The sequence below is a fragment of the Ranitomeya variabilis genome, chromosome 5, assembly GCF_051348905.1.
Source record: "Ranitomeya variabilis isolate aRanVar5 chromosome 5, aRanVar5.hap1, whole genome shotgun sequence".
Lineage (NCBI taxonomy): Eukaryota > Metazoa > Chordata > Amphibia > Anura > Dendrobatidae > Ranitomeya > Ranitomeya variabilis.
The window spans coordinates 542,405,626-542,423,405 of record NC_135236.1 but is presented as its reverse complement, the minus strand read 5'-3'; positions in this window follow the sequence as shown (position 1 = coordinate 542,423,405).

The window sequence follows — 17,780 nt, the reverse complement described above, 5'->3', positions numbered from 1 at the left end:
TGAGAACATTGTTTCTGACAGAGGATCCCAGTTTGTGTCTAGATTTTGGCGGACCTTTTGTGCTAAGTTGGGCATTGAATTGTCTTTTTCGTCGGCCTTCCATCCTCAGATGAATGGCCAAACCGAGCGAACTAATTAGACCTTGGAGACTTATTTAAGATGTTTTGTTTCTGCTGACCAGGACGACTGGGTTACTTTTTTACCGTTGGCCGAGTTTGCCCTTAATAATCGGGCTAGTTCTGCTACTTTGGTTTCTCCTTTTTTTTGTAATTCGGGGTTTCATCCTCGTTTTTCCTCGGGTCAGGTGGAGCCTTCTGACTGTCCTGGAGTGGATGTTGTGGTGGATAGGTTGCATCAGATTTGGAATCATGTGGTGGACAATTTGAAGTTGTCACAAGAGAAGGCTCAGCTCTTTGCCAACCGCCGTCGCTGTGTGGGTCCCCGACTTCGCGTTGGGGACTTGGTGTGGTTGTCTTCTCGCTTTGTTCCTATGAAGGTCTCCTCTCCTAAGTTCAAGCCTCGGTTTATCGGTCCTTATAAGATTCTGGAAGTCCTTGGCCCTGTGTCATTCCGTCTGGACCTCCCGGCATCATTTGCTATTCATAATGTGTTCCATCGCTCGTTGTTGCGGAGGTATGTGGTACCTGTGGTTCCTCCGGTTGAGCCTCCTGCCCCGGTGCTGGTTGAGGGAGAATTGGAATACGTGGTGGAGAAGATCTTGGATTCTCGTGTTTCTAGACGGAGGCTCCAGTATTTGGTCAAGTGGAAGGGCTATGGTCAGGAGGATAATTCTTGGGTTGTCGCCTCTGATGTTCATGCGGCCGATTTGGTTCGTGCCTTCCATGTGGCTCATCCTGATCGCCCTGGGGGTTTTCATGAGGGTTCGGTGACCCCTCCTTAAGGGGGGGGTACTGTTGTGAACTCTGTTTTCGGGCTCCCTCTTGTGGTCACTGGTGGTATTGTGTGACTTTTGCTTTGGGCTCCACCTGGTGGCTTTGTTTGTTATCCTGCTGGTCTCTGGCTATCAGCTGGTTCGTTATCCTCTGGGAGGTTCCTATATAGCTCTGTTTTACTTCCACTTGTGGCCGGCTGTCGATGTAATCAGTGCTACTCAGATTCCTTCTGTCTACCTTGCTCCCAGTCCATCCAGGATAAGCAAAGTTTTGTTTGCTCATTTTTTGATCAGCAGTGTTTATCATGTTTTCTGTTCCAGCTTGCTAAAATGTAATTCCCTCGCTTGCTGGTTGCTCTAGTGGGCTGAGTTTCTCCCCACACACCGTTAGTTGGTGTGTGGGTTCTTGAAATCTCAGGATGGATATTTTGTAAGGGTTTTTTATTGATCGCATAGACCCCTGCTCTATTTTCTGCTTTCTAGTACTAGTGGGCCTCTTTTGCTGAATCTGATTTCATCCCTATGTATGTGCCTTCTTCTTACTTCACCGTTAATATTTGTTGGGGGCTTCTATATCTTTGGGGATTATTTCTCTGGAGGCAAGCGAGGTCTTTCTTTCTCTTTAGGGGTAGCTAGTTCCTCAGGCTGGCTCGAGACGTCTAAGAATTTTTTTAGGCACGTTCACCGGCTACCTCTAGTTGTTTTGGATAGGTTCAGATTTGCGATCAGTCCAGTTACCATCTCCCTAGAGCTCGTCCTTAGTTTAATCACTTGCTGATCTATTTGTGATCCTCCGCCACTAGGGATCATAACACCTTCCCTCCTATAATACTATTGCCACAAGTCATTCAGAAAATCAGAGAGGAGGAAGCAAGGATAATATTAATAGCACCATTTTGGCCCAGGAGACCATGGTTCTTGTGGCTACAAACCATGTCGATATCAGACCCCTGGGTCCTCCCCTCAATCCCCAACCTACTCTCTCAGGGACCTTTTTTCCACCCTCAGGTGGACAGCCTCCACTTGACAGCCTGGAACTTGAAAGGCAGATGCTAAATTCTAGGGGGTTCTCAGAAGGATTAATTGGTACACTACTGCAGAGCAGGAAGAATTCTACCACAAAAATCTACACTAAAATATGGAGGAAATTCCTGCAGTTCCATACAACTTCTTAAGGCAGCACGGTGGCGCAGTGGTTAGCACTGCAGCCTTGCAGCACTGGAGTCCTGGGTTCTAATCCCACTCAGGACAACATCTGCAAAGAGTTTGTATGTTCTCTCCGTGTTTGCGTGGCTTTCCTTCGGGTACTCCGGTTTCCTCCCACATTCAAAAGACATACTGATAGGGAATTTAGATTGTGAGCCCCATCGGGGACAGCGATGATAATGTGTGCAAAATTGTAAAGCGCTGCGGAATATGTTAGCGCTATATAAAGATTATTATTAAAGATTATTAACTTCTGATTCTACAGAAGTCTCGATAGGGCCCATCTTCAAATTCCTACAAAAGGGAAAAGAATTAGGTCTCCCTGGGATTTAAACCTGGTCTTAGACCCTCTAACAGAACCTCCTTTTGAGCTAATAGATACAGCATCCCCAAAATACCTATCACTCAAAATGGTCCTCTTAGTAGCACTAACATCTGCTAGGAGAGTCAGTGACATTCAAGCTCTATCTATAAATCCACCTTTTCTACTGAAATTTCAGGATAGGTTGATTTTAAAACCAGACCCCTCATGCCTTCCTAAGGTAGCGGGAAAACTTCATAGGCCACAAGAAATACTTCTCCCCACCTTCTTTAGGAACCCCTCCACTCCTGAAGAACAGAAGTTTCACACCCTGGATGTCAAGAGAATAGTATTAAAATTCATTGAAAGGACTAGGAGTTGGAGGCAGTGTAGGGCTCTGTTCATATCCTTCCAGGGCCACCAGAAGGGGTATGGAATCACAAGGAGCAGCTTATCCTGGTGGATCAGGGACACCATCCGGCTGGTTTACTCCACAAGAAATGAAAATCCTCTGGGGGGCAATCATGCGCATTCTACTAGAGCTATGGCATCTTCCTGGGCCGAAAGGGGAGACATTCCAATTGAGGTCATATGTAAGGCGGCAACATGGTCAGCTCCTTCTACCTTCTATAATCACTATAGGCTTGACCTCTCATCAACTTCTGACCTGGACTTTGGCAGGACTGTCCTCAGCACGGTGGTCCCCCCTAGGTGATGGTCTCTAGAAATATCTCCAGTGGATGCTGTTGTGGCGAAGAGTAAAAAGCCGGATTACTTACCGTTAATGCTTTTTTAGTGAGTCCACGACAGCACCCACTCTCTTCCCTCCCTGAAATTAATACAGCACTTACTAATAGGGTACTTTTCTTAAATATAGAGTAAATAAGTTTAAACATAAAATAATAGTATTTTGCCTAATACTTGGCGGTCCTCCTGGTACTGTGAAATCTGGCTGAGGAGGAGAGGCGGACCGCTCTCTTTTTTTTCTGTAGGTTTCCTGTTCCTATGGAGCGGATCCCTCTCTCCAGTGGGTGCTGTCGTGAATTCACTAAAAGAGCATTACCGGTAACTAATCCATCTTATTAACACATTAGCTACGTGAGACACACAGATCACTCACATGTTAGATACATGAGACACACACATCGCTCACACATTAGATACAGTGGGGAAAAAGTATTTGATACTTTGCTGAGTTTGCACATTTAAAAATCACACAATGTGATTTTCTGGTTTTTACTTTTAAATTTTGTTTATCACAGGTGAAGTGTACCTATGATAAAAAACGCAGACCTCTCCATTCTTCGTAGGTGGGAAAACTTGCCAAATCGGCAGTGTATCAAATACTTATTTTTCCCACTGCACATGAGTATCACAGGGATATCACAAGAAGTTTCCTTTATTTCAGGGGTCAGAAGATCGCAGCATATCGCTACACACATGTCTGCACTGATTGGATCTGTTTTGCTTTATGGTTAGCTATACAAAATTCCCTTTTCATTGGTTGCAAGAGTTAAACACTCCACTCCAGTGGTTATTAAACTATGTTGTTATCTGAAACGCCGCAGCTTTAATCCCTTAACTACCACCAATACACTTTTTAACAGCTGCAGTTAAGGGTACTTAAACCACAGCACTGTTTATTAACAGCACTGAGGTTTAAGGGTATAGCGTCCCCCCAGCATCAGAATTTCTCCGGGGTCTCGACTACCAGGGGTAGCTGAGACCACAGAGAACATGATTCGGGTTGGTTTTTGTTGAGATCGCCTTTATTAATGGTATAACTGTGACCGCAAAAAAATAAAGTCTGATCAGAGGAGAGAGAAATAGGGTCCCCTGGTTCCCCGATCACTCCTCCGGTACCTCTGATGTCCCTGCATGCCACCATGAAGTCCCTCAGGCCGCCGGCATCTTTTTCCAGGAGAAAATGGTGGGCTCATGAGCTGTGTTCCCGCCGAGATCTGCCAGCTGGAACCCGGCAACAATAGGACATTTTTCCTATTGGTTCATTTTGATCACTGTGATAGACCCTATCACCGTAATCAAAATATAAAAAATAGTAAATAACCCCCCCTTTATCACCCCCTTAGTTAGGGAAAATTAATAAAATAAAAAAATATATATTTATTTCCATTTTTCCATTAGGGTTAGAGTTGGGCTAAAGTGAGGTGGGCTAAAGTTAGGGTTAGGGTTGGGCTAAAGTGAGTTGGGCTAAAATTAGGGATAGGGCTAGAGCTAGGGTTAGGGCTAGGGTTAGGGACAGGGATAGGGTTAGGGCTAGCGTTAGGGCTATGGTTAGGGTTAAGGGTAGGGTTAGGGCTGGGGTTAGGGCTAGGGTTAGGGCTAGGGTTAGGGCTAGGGTTAGGATTTCGGTTAGGGTTGGGATTAGGGTTAAGGGTGTGTTGGGGTTAGGGTTGGAGTTAGAATTGGGATATTTCCTCTGTTTAGGTACATCAGGGGGTCTCCAAACTTGACATGGCGCCACCATTGATCCAGCTAATTTTGCGTTCAAAAAGTCAAACGAAGCGCATGCCCTTCTAAGCCCTACCTGTCATGGTTCCCAATGGCAAGGGAACGTAAAAAACACATAAGTAACGAACGAGCTCTCGGGTGATGGAAACTCGAGTTGACCGTGAGCTAAATCTACCACACAACTAACAGTAGCCAGGGAGCATACCTACGGCTTCCTATATGCCACGCGCCAGCCGGAGGACTAACTACGCCTGGTAGAGGAAGAAACAGACCTGGCTTACCTCTAGGGAAATACCCCAAAAGATGATAGCAGCCCCCCACATGTAATAACGGTGAATTAAGAGGAAAAGACATACACAGTATGAAAGTAGATTTAGCAAACAGAGGTCCACTTACTAGATAGCAGAAGGATACAAAAGAGGACTTCACGGTCAACTGAAAACCCTTTCAAAAACCATCCTGAAATTACTTTAAGACTCCTGTGTCAACTCATGACACAGGAGTGGCAATTTCAGCCCGCAAGAGCTTCCAGCTACAGAGAATTACAAAAACTGCAAACTGGACAAAAGGTACAAAACAAAAGGACAAAGTCCACTTAGCTGATCAGCAGACTAGTAGCAGGAACATGCAACCGAAGGCTCTGGTTACAATGATGACCGGCAAGGAAATGACTGGAGAGCAAGGCTAAATAGGAAACTCCCAAACACTGATGGAAGCAGGTGAACAGAAGAAGCAAAGTGCAAACAAGTCACCAGTACCACCAGCAACCACCAGGGGAGCCCAAAAAGCGAATACACAACAGTACCCTCCCCTTAAGGAGGGGGCACCGAACCCTCATAAGAACCGCCATGGCGATCTGGATGAGCCCTATGAAAGGCACAAACCAAATCCGAGGCATGAACATCAGAGGCAATTACCCAAGAATTATCTTCCTGACCATAGCCTTTCCATTTAACCAGATATTGAAGTCTCCGTCTGGAAATACGGGAGTCCAAGATCTTCTCCACGACGTACTCCAATTCACCCTCCACCAGCACAGGAGCAGGAGGTTCAGTAGAAGGAACCACCGGTACCTCATATCTCCGCAACAACGACCGATGGAACACATTATGGATAGCGAAAGATGCTGGGAGGTCCAAACGAAAGGAAACAGGGTTAAGAATCTCCAAAATCCTATAAGGACCGATGAACCGAGGCTTAAATTTGGGAGAAGAAACTCTCATAGGGACAAAACGGGAAGACAACCACACCAAGTCCCCAACGCGAAGATGGGGACCAACACGACGACGACGGTTAGCAAACTGCTGAGTCCTCTCCTGGGACAATTCCAAATTATCCACCACTTGTCCCCAAATCCGATGCAACCGATCCACCACCGCATCCACTCCAGGACAATCCGAAGATTCAACCTGACCAGATGAAAAATGCGGATGAAACCCTGAATTGCAAAAGAAAGGAGAAACCAAAGTGGCAGAACTAGCCCGATTATTAAGAGCAAACTCCGCCAACGGCAGAAAGGCAACCCAATCATCCTGATCCGCAGACACAAAACACCTCAAATAAGTCTCCAAAGTTTGATTAGTTCACTCCGTCTGGCCATTGGTCTGAGGATGGAATGCAGACGAAAAGGACAATTTAATGCCCAACCTGGCACAGACTGCCCGCCAAAATCTAGACACGAACTGGGTACCCCTGTCAGAAACGATGTTTTCCGGAATACCATGCAAGCGAACCACATTTTGAAAAAACAGAGGGACCAACTCAGATGAGGAAGGCAACTTAGGCAATGGCACCAAATGAACCATTTTAGAAAAACGGTCACACACCACCCAGATGACAGACATCTTCTGAGAAACAGGAAGATCCGAGATAAAGTCCATAGAGATGTGCGTCCAAGGCCTCTTCGGAATAGGCAAGGGCAACAACAACCCACTAGCCCTAGAACAACAAGGCTTGGCCCGAGCACACACATCGCAAGACTGCACAAAAACACGCACATCTCGAGACAGGGAAGGCCACCAGAAGGATCTAGCCACCAAATCTCTGGTGCCAAAAATTCCCGGATGACCTGCCAGAGTAGAAGAATGAACTTCCGAGATGACTCTAGTGGTCCACTCGTCAGGAACAAACAGTCTACCAGACGGACAACGATCAGGTCTATCCGCCTGAAATTCTTGCAAAGCACGTCGCAAATCTGGAGAGACAGCAGACATAACCACTCCATCCTTAAGGACACCAGCAGGTTCAGAATTCCCAGGAGAGTCAGGCTCAAAACTCCTAGAAAGAGCATCTGCTTTCACATTCCTAGAACCCGGTAAGTACGAGACCACAAAATTAAACCGGGAAAAGAACAACGACCAACGTGCCTGTCTAGGATTCAGGCGCCTGGCAGACTCCAAATAAATTAAATTCTTGTGATCAGTCAAAACTACCACCTGATGTCTGGCACCCTCAAGCCAATGACGCCACTCCTCAAATGCCCACTTCATGGCCAAAAGCTCCCGATTACCAACATCATAGTTTCGCTCGGCGGCCAAAAATTTTCGCGAAAAGAACGCACAAGGTCTCATCACTGAGCAGTCGGAACTTTTCTGCGACAAAACCGCCCCCGCTCCGATCTCGGAAGCATCGACCTCAACCTGAAAGGGAAGAGAAACATCAGGCTGGCACAACACAGGGGCAGACAAAAAGCGGCGCTTAAGCTCCCGAAAGGCCTCCACGGCAGCAGGGGACCAATTGGCAACATCAGCACCCTTTTTAGTCAAATCCGTCAGAGGTTTAGCAACGCCAGAAAAACCAGCTATAAATCGACGATAAAAATTAGCAAAGCCCAAGAATTTCTGGAGACTCTTCAGAGAAGTAGGCTGCGTCCAGTCGTAAATAGCCCGAACCTTGACAGGGTCCATCTCAATAGCAGAAGGGGAAAAAATATACCCCAAAAATGAAATTTTTTGAACCCCAAAAACACACTTTGAACCCTTTACACACAAAGAATTCTCCCGCAAAACCTGAAAAACCCTCCTGACCTGCTGAACATGAGACTCCCAGTCATCAGAAAAAAATCAAAATATCATCCAAGTACACAATCATAAATTTATCCAAATATTCCCGGAAAATATCATGCATTAAGGACTGAAAGACAGAAGGTGCATTAGAAAGGCCGAAAGGCATTACTAAATACTCAAAATTGCCCTCAGGCGTATTAAATGCGGTCTTCCACTCATCCCCCTGCTTAATTCGCACCAAATTATACGCCCCACGAAGATCAATCTTAGAGAACCACTTAGCCCCCCTTATGCGAGTGAACAAATCAGTCAGCAAAGGCAACGGATACTGATATTTGACTGTAATTTTATTCAGGAGACGATAATCAATACAAGGCCTCAGAGAGCCATCCTTTTTAGAGACAAAGAAAAAACCGGCTCCTAAAGGTGATGAAGAAGGACGAATATGTCCCTTTTCCAGGGACTCCTTAATATACTCGCGCATAGCAGCATGTTCAGGTACAGATAGGTTAAACAAATGACCCTTTGGAAATTTACTGCCAGGAATCAGATCTATGGCGCAATCACAATCCCTGTGAGGAGGGAGTGAACCAATCTTAGGCTCTTCAAAAATATCACGATAATCAGACAAAAATGCCGGAATCTCAGATGGAATAGATGACGAAATGGACACCATAGGAGTGTCCCCATGAGCCCCCCGACATCCCCAGCTTAACACAGACATAGGCTTCCAGTCAAGGACTGGGTTATGAGACTGTAACCATGGTAATCCAAGCACCAAAACATCATGTAAATTGTACAACACAAGGAAGCGAATCACCTCCTGATGGTCTGGAGTCATACGCATAGTCACTTGCGTCCAGAACTGTGGTTTATTACAAGCCAAAGGTGTAGAATCAATACCCTTCAGAGGTATAGGGACTTCCAGAGGCTCTAAATCAAACCCACAGCGCCTGGCAAAGGACCAGTCCATAAGACTCAGAGCGGCGCCCGAGTCCACATAGGCATCCACGGTAATAACTGATAATGAACAAATCAAGGTTACAGACAAAATAAATTTGGACTGTAAAGTGCCAATTGAAATGGACTTGTCAACCTTCCTAGTACGCTTAGAGCATGCCGATATAACATGAGCAGAATCACCACAATAGAAGCATAACCCATTTTTACGCCTATAATTCTGCCGCTCACTTCTGGACATAACTCTGTCACATTGCATTTTCTCTGGCGTCTCTTCAGAAGATACCGCCAAATGGTGCACGGGTTTGCGCTCCCGCAAACGCCGATCAATCTGAATTGCCATTGTCATGGACTCATTCAGACCTGTAGGCGCAGGGAACCCGACCATAACATCTTTAACGGCATCAGAAAGGCCCTCTCTGAAATTTGCCGCTAAGGCGCACTCATTCCACTGAGTAAGCACAGACCACCTACAAAATTTTTGGCAGTATATCTCCGCTTCATCTTGCCCTTGAGATAGGGCTATCAAAGCTTTTTCAGCTTGAATCTCCAAATTAGGTTCCTCATAAAGCAACCCTAAAGCCAGAAAAAACGCATCCACATTGAGCAACGCAGGATCCCCTGGTGTCAGTGAAAATGCCCAATTTTGAGGGTCACCTCGCAGCAAAGAGATTACAATCTTAACCTGCTGGACAGGATCTCCTGAGGAGTGAGGTCTGAGAGAAAGGAATAATTTACAATTATATTTGAAATTCAAAAACCGAGATCTATCTCCGGAAAACACCTCTGGTGTAGGGATTTTAGGTTCAGAAATAGGAGCATGTATAACAAAATCTTGTAAATTTTGAACCTTCGTAGCAAGATTATTTAAACCTGCAGCCAAACTCTGGACATCCATGTTAAACAGCTAAGGTCAGAGCCATTCAAAGGTTAAGAGGAGGTAAGAAGCAGCTAGACAGCAATTAAGGGCTAGGCAGCAAAACTCTGAGGGAAAGAAAAAAAAAAAAAATTTCCCTTCAACACTTCTTTTTCTCCTGCTTCAGCCCAAACAATTAACACTTTGTTGTCCGGTCATACTGTCATGGTTCCCAATAACAAGGGAACGTAAAAAACACATAAGTAACGAACGAGCTCTCGGGTGATGGAAACTCGAGTTGACCGTGAGCTAAATCTACCACACAACTAACAGTAGCCAGGGAGCATACCTACGGCTTCCTATATGCCACGCGCCAGCCGGAGGACTAACTACGCCTGGTAGAGGAAGAAACAGACCTGGCTTACCTCTAGGGAAATACCCCAAAAGATGATAGCAGCCCCCCACATGTAATAACGGTGAATTAAGAGGAAAAGACATACACAGTATGAAAGTAGATTTAGCAAACAGAGGTCCACTTACTAGATAGCAGAAGGATACAAAAGAGGACTTCACGGTCAACTGAAAACCCTTTCAAAAACCATCCTGAAATTACTTTAAGACTCCTGTGTCAACTCATGACACAGGAGTGGCAATTTCAGCCCGCAAGAGCTTCCAGCTACAGAGAATTACAAAAACTGCAAACTGGACAAAAGGTACAAAACAAAAGGACAAAGTCCACTTAGCTGATCAGCAGACTAGTAGCAGGAACATGCAACCGAAGGCTCTGGTTACAATGATGACCGGCAAGGAAATGACTGGAGAGCAAGGCTAAATAGGAAACTCCCAAACACTGATGGAAGCAGGTGAACAGAAGAAGCAAAGTGCAAACAAGTCACCAGTACCACCAGCAACCACCAGGGGAGCCCAAAAAGCGAATACACAACACCTACCATACACCCAAACAGTGACTTTTCCCCACATATGGGGTATCAGCATGCTCAGGAGAAATTGCACAACAAATTTTGTGTTCCATTATCCCCTGATACCTTTGGGAAAATAAAAAAATTGGTTCGTTCTAAAGTAATTTTTTTGTGAAAAAAGTAAAATGTTCATTTTTTTCCTTACAACATTGCTTTAGTTCTCGTGAAACACCAGAAGGGTTAATAAACATCTTGAATATGGTTTTGCGCACCTTGAGGGGTGCAGTGTTTTTAATGGTGTCACTTTTGGGTATTTTCTGTTATATTGACCCCCCAAAGTCACTTCAAATGCGAGGTTGTCCCTGAAAAAAATGGTTTTGTTAATTTTGTTGGAAAAATGAGAAATCGCTGGTCAACTTACCCTTATAACTTCCTAACAAAATAACATTTTGTTTCCAAAACTGTTCTGATGTAAAGAAGACATGTGGGAAATGTTTATTAAGTATACACCACTCTTGGACTTAAAGGGCCACTGTCACCCCCCTCCAGCCGTTATAAACTAAAAGAGCCACCTTGTGCAGCAGTAATGCTGCATTCTAACAAGGTGGCTCTTTTAGTTTTAGGTTCAAGCATACCCCAAATAAAACGTTTTTATACTTAGCCACAATTCCTGTCTCTAGCCAGGTAGGCGGGTCCTCACTCCCCAGCTTGCCCAGCTCCTCTGCCGTCACTCACATCTTCCTGTGCTTTCGGCGCCGCCCCCTCAGCGCTGTTATCGTTTCAAATCTGGCGCCTGCGCTGTGTACTGGTGTCCTGCGCAGACGCAGTAAGCTCTGGCCGTCTGATGTAATGGCTGATACCAGAGAACAAAAGACATCCACAGAACACCAGGATAGATCTGCTGCACAGCAAATAGCTGTAGGACCTGCGATGACGTCACTGCCATGTGATTAGGGCAATCTATTAGAAACAGTTTTTATAGAAATTATGTTTTCATAATTTTTAATATATCATAACCAGTGATCTTCTTTAATGACTTATTTGCAAAACGGATGAGAGTAAGTCATTCTCAAAGATCTCATAGATCAGACACATGGATCAATTTTTAAAAAGGTGTGTGTATGAATCAATGAGACTTCATGGGTCAGTGTATTGTTTGTTTTAAAAATAGATAGCACATGGATGTGTACAACGGATGTGTGAATGAAGGCTAATAGTTCTAATTACCTGTTGATAATCAAAGTTCTGTTGATTTGACAAAGCACTCCTCTTCATCAAGAGTTCTGCAGTAAATGGAGGCTGTCACTTGCACTACTTCTCTACCATGCTCCCCAAGAACACTAATGCATTTACTGAAAAAAAGAGAGCAAGAAGCTGCACCAACAGCTGGTTTATGTGTTGTGAATCCGCTTTTTGGGCTCCCCTGGTGGTTGCTGGTGGTACTGGTGACTTGTGTGTGCTTTGCTGTCTCAGTTCACCTGCTCCCATCAGTGTTTGGGAGTTTCCTATTTAGCCTTGCTCTCCAGTCATTTCCTTGCAGGTCATCATTGTAACCAGAGCCTTCGGTTGCATGTTCCTGCTACTAGTCTGCTGATCAGCTAAGTGGACTTTGTCCTTTTGTTTTGTATCTTTTGTCCAGTTTGCAGTTTTTGTTATTCTCTGTAGCTGGAAGCTCTTGCGGGCTGAAATTGCCACTCCTGTGTCATGAGTTGACACAGGAGTCTTAAAGTAATTTCAGGATGGTTTTTTTAAAAAGGTTTTCAGTTGACCGTGAAGTCCTCTTTTGTATCCTTCTGCTATCTAGTAAGTGGACCTCTCTTTGCTAAATCTACTTTCATACTGTGTATGTCTTTTCCTCTTAACTCACCGTTATTACATGTGGGGGGCTGCTATCATCTTTTGGGGTATTTCCCTAGAGGTAAGCCAGGTCAGTTCCTTCCTCTACCAGGCGTAGTTAGTCCTCCGGCTGGCGCGTGGCATTTAGGAAGTCGTAGGTATGCTCCCTGGCTACTATTAGTTGTGTGGTAGATTTAGCTCACGGTCAGCTCGAGATTCCATCACCCAGAGCTCGTCCGTTATTTTTGTGTTTTGATGTTTCCCTGCCATTGGGAATCATGACAGTATGACCAGCCAATGTTAAAGTTATTGGCAGAAGAAAGGAGAGAAAAAAGAAGTCTGTAGATTTTTTTTTTTTTTTTTTTTCCCCTATGCTTGCTCCATAGTTGGATCAGTTGTATTTCAGCTCTAATTACAGCCTTTGCCTTTCTCTCCTTCTAATCCTTGAATGGCTCTGATCTCACCTGTTTAAAGATGGACCCTCAGAGTTTGGCTGTAGGTTTAAATAATCTTGCTACCAAGGTTCAAAATTTACAAGATTTTGTTATACATACTCCGATGTCTGAACCTAAAATTCCTACACCAGAGGTGTTTTCTGGAGATAGATCTCGGTTCCTGAATTTCAAATATAATTGTAAATTGTTCCTTTCTCTCAGACCTCACTCCTCTGGAGATCCTGTCCAGCAGGTTAAGATTGTAATCTCTTTGCTGCGAGGTGACCCTCAAAATTGGGCATTTTCACTGACACCAGGGGATCCTGCGTTGCTCAATGTGGATGCGTTTTTTCTGGCTTTAGGGTTGCTTTATGAGGAACCTAATTTGGAGATTCAAGCTGAAAAAGCTTTGATAGCCCTATCTTAAGGGCAAGATGAAGCTGAGATATACTGCCAAAAATTTCGTAGATGGTCTGTGCTTACTCAGTGGAATGAGTGCGCCCTAGCGGCAAATTTCAGAGAGGGCCTTTCTGATGCCGTTAAAGATGTTATGGTCGGGTTCCCTGCGCCCACAGGTCTGAATGAGTCCATGACAATGGCTATTCAGATTGATCGGCGTTTGCGGGAGCGCAAACCCGTGCACCATTTGGCGGTATCTTCTGAAGAGACGCCAGAGAAAATGCAATGTGACAGAATTCTGTCCAGAAGCGAGCGGCAGAATTATAGGCGTAAAAATGGGTTATGCTTCTATTGTGGTGATTCTGCTCATGTTATATCAGCATGCTCTAAACGTACAAGGAAGGTTGACAAGTCTATTTCAATTGGCACTTTACAGTCTAAATTTATTCTGTCTGTAACCTTGATTTGTTCATTATCAGTTATTACCGTGGATGCCTATGTGGACTCTGGCGCCGCTCTGAGTCTTATGGATTGGTCCTTTGCCAGGCGCTGTGGGTTTGATTTAGAGCCTCTGGAAGTCCCTATACCTCTGAAGGGTATTGATTCTACGCCTTTGGCTTGTAATAAACCACAATTCTGGACGCAAGTGACTATGCATATGACTCCAGACCATCAGGAGGTGATTCGCTTCCTTGTGTTGTACAATTTGCATGATGTTTTGGTGCTTGGATTACCATGGTTACAATCTCATAACCCAGTCCTTGACTGGAAAACAATGTCTGTGTTAAGCTGGGGATGTCGGGGGGCTCATGGGGACATACCTTTGGTTTCCATTTCGTCATCTATTCCCTCTGAGATTCCGGCATTTTTGTCTGATTATCGTGATATTTTTGAGGAGCCAAAAATTGGTTCACTCCCTCCCCACAGAGATTGTGATTGCGCCATAGATCTGATTCCTGGCAGTAAATTTCCAAAGGGTCGTTTGTTTAACTTATCTGTACCTGAACATGCTGCTATGCGAGAGTATATTAAGGAATCCCTGGAAAAGGGACATATTCGTCCTTCTTCATCTCCTTTAGGAGCTGGTTTTTTCTTTGTATCTAAAAAGGATGGCTCTCTGAGGCCTTGTATTGATTATCGACTCCTGAATAAAATTACAGTCAAATATCAGTATCCGTTGCCTTTGCTGACTGATTTGTTTGCTCGCATAAGGGGGGCTAAGTGGTTCTCTAAGATTGATCTTCGTGGGGCGTATAATTTGGTGCGAATTAAGCAGGGGGATGAGTGGAAAACCGCATTTAATACGCCTGAGGGCCATTTTGAGTATTTAGTAATGCCTTTCGGCCTTTCTAATGCACCTTCAGTCTTTCAGTCCTTAATGCATGATATTTTCCGTGAATATTTGGATAAATTTATGATTGTGTATTTGGATGATATTTTGATTTTTTCTGATGACTGGGAGTCTCATGTTCAACAGGTCAGGAGGGTTTTTCAGGTTTTGCGGGAGAATTCTTTGTGTGTAAAGGGTTCAAAGTGTGTTTTTGGGGTTCAAAAGATTTCCTTTTTGGGGGTACATTTTTTCCCCTTCTTCTATTGAGATGGACCCTGTCAAGGTTCGGGCTATTTGTGACTGGACGCAGCCTACTTCTCTTAAGAGTCTTCAGAAATTCTTGGGCTTTGCTAATTTTTATCGTCGATTTATAACTGGTTTTTCTGGCGTTGCTAAACCTCTGACGGATTTGACCAAAAAGGGTGCTGATGTTGCCAATTGGTCCCCTGCTGCTGTGGAGGCCTTTCGGGAGCTTAAGCGCCGCTTTTTGTCTGCCCCTGTGTTGCGCCAGCCTGATGTTTCTCTTCCCTTTCAGGTTGAGGTCGATGCTTCTGAGATCGGAGCGGGGGCGGTTTTGTCGCAGAAAAGTTCCGACTGCTCAGTGATGAGACCTTGTGCGTTCTTTTCTCAAAAATTTTCGGCCGCCAAGCGAAACTATGATGTTGGTAATCGGGAGCTTTTGGCCATGAAGTGGGCATTTGAGGAGTGGCGTCATTGGCTTGAGGGTGCCAGACATCAGGTGGTAGTTTTGACTGATCACAAGAATTTGATTTATCTAGAGTCTGCCAGGCGCCTGAATCCTAGACAGGCACGATGGTCGTTGTTTTTTTTTTCTCGGTTTAATTTTGTGGTTTCATACTTACCGGGTTCTAAAAATGTTAAGGCAGATGCTCTTTCTAGGAGTTTTGAGCCTGACTCTCCTGGGGATTCTGAACCTGCTGGTGTCCTTAAGGATGGGGTGGTTTTGTCTGCTGTCTCCCCAGATCTGCGACGTGCTTTGCAAGAATTTCAGGCGGATAGACCTGATCGTTGTCCGCCTGGTAGACTGTTTGTTCCTGATGATTGGACCAGTAGAGTCATCTCGGAAGTTCATTCTTCTTCGCTGGCAGGTCATCCTGGAACTTTTGGTACCAGAGATTTGGTGGCTAGATCCTTCTGGTGGCCTTCCCTGTCTCGAGATGTGCGTGTTTTTGTGCAGTCTTGTGATGTGTGTGCTCGGGCCAAGCCTTGTTGTTCTAGGGCTAGTGGGTTATTGTTGCCCTTGCCTGTTCCGAAGAGGCCTTGGACGCACATCTCTATGGACTTTATTTCTGATCTCCCTGTTTCTCAGAAGATGTCTGTCATCTGGGTGGTGTGTGACCGTTTTTCTAAAATGGTTCATTTGGTACCATTGCCTAAGTTGCCTTCCTCATCTGAGTTGGTCCCTCTATTTTTTCAAAATGTGGTTCGCTTGCATGGTATTCCGGAAAACATCGTTTCTGACAGGGGAACCCAGTTCGTGTCTAGATTTTGGCGGGCATTCTGTGCCAGGTTGGGCATTGATTTGTCTTTTTCGTCTGCATTCCATCCTCCGGCTAATGGCCAGACGGAGCGAACTAATCAAATTTTGGAGACTTATTTGAGGTGTTTTGTGTCTGCGGATCAGGATGACTGGGTTGCCTTTTTGCCGTTGGCAGAATTTGCTCTTAATAATCGGGCTAGTTCTGCCACTTTGGTTTCTCCTTTTTTTTGCAATTCAGGGTTTCATCCTCGTTTTTCATCTGGTCAGGTGGAATCTTCGGATTGTCCTGGAGTGGATGCGGTGGTGGATCGGTTGCATCAGATTTGGGGACAAGTGGTGGACAATTTGAAGTTGTCCCAGGAGAGGACTCAGCAGTTTGCTAACCGCCGTCGTCGTGTTGGTCCTCGCCTTCGTGTTGGGGACTTGGTGTGGTTGTCTTCCCGTTTTGTCCCTATGAGGGTTTCTTCTCCTAAGTTTAAGCCTCGGTTCATCGGTCCTTATAGGATTTTGGAGATACTTAACCCTGTGTCCTTTCGTTTGGACCTCCCGGCATCTTTCGCTATCCATAATGTATTCCATCGGTCGTTGTTGCGGAGATATGAGGTACCGGTGGTTCCTTCTACTGAACCTCCTGCTCCTGTGCTGGTGGAGGGTGAATTGGAGTACGTTGTAGAGAAGATCTTGGATTCCCATGTTTCCAGACGGAGACTTCAATATCTGGTTAAATGGAAGGGCTATGGTCAGGAAGATAATTCTTGGGTAACTGCCTCTGATGTTCATGCCTCGGATTTGGTTCGTGCCTTTCATAGGGCTCATCCAGATCGCCCTGGCGGTTCTCGTGAGGGTTTGGTGCCCCCTCCTTAAGGGGGGGGTACTGTTGTGAATCCGCTTTTTGGGCTCCCCTGGTGGTTGCTGGTGGTACTGGTGACTTGTGTGTGCTTTGCTGTCTCAGTTCACCTGCTCCCATCAGTGTTTGGGAGTTTCCTATTTAGCCTTGCTCTCCAGTCATTTCCTTGCCGGTCATCATTGTAACCAGAGCCTTCGGTTGCATGTTCCTGCTACTAGTCTGCTGATCAGCTAAGTGGACTTTGTCCTTTTGTTTTGTATCTTTTGTCCAGTTTGCAGTTTTTGTTATTCTCTGTAGCTGGAAGCTCTTGCGGGCTGAAATTGCCACTCCTGTGTCATGAGTTGACACAGGAGTCTTAAAGTAATTTCAGGATGGTTTTTTTAAAAGGGTTTTCAGTTGACCGTGAAGTCCTCTTTTGTATTGTTCTGCTATCTAGTAAGTGGACCTCTCTTTGCTAAATCTACTTTCATACTGTGTATGTCTTTTCCTCTTAACTCACCGTTATTACATGTGGGGGGCTGCTATCATCTTTTGGGGTATTTCCCTAGAGGTAAGCCAGGTCTGTTCCTTCCTCTACCAGGCGTAGTTAGTCCTCCGGCTGGCGCGTGGCATTTAGGAAGTCGTAGGTATGCTCCCTGGCTACTATTAGTTGTGTGGTAGATTTAGCTCACGGTCAGCTGGAGATTCCATCACCCAGAGCTCGTCCGTTATTTTTGTGTTTTGATGTTTCCCTGCCATTGGGAATCATGACATTTAAGTCACCTGCACACACTTATTCTATGTCCTCATAATGCGTAAATGCCAATGCAGATATCGGGTGC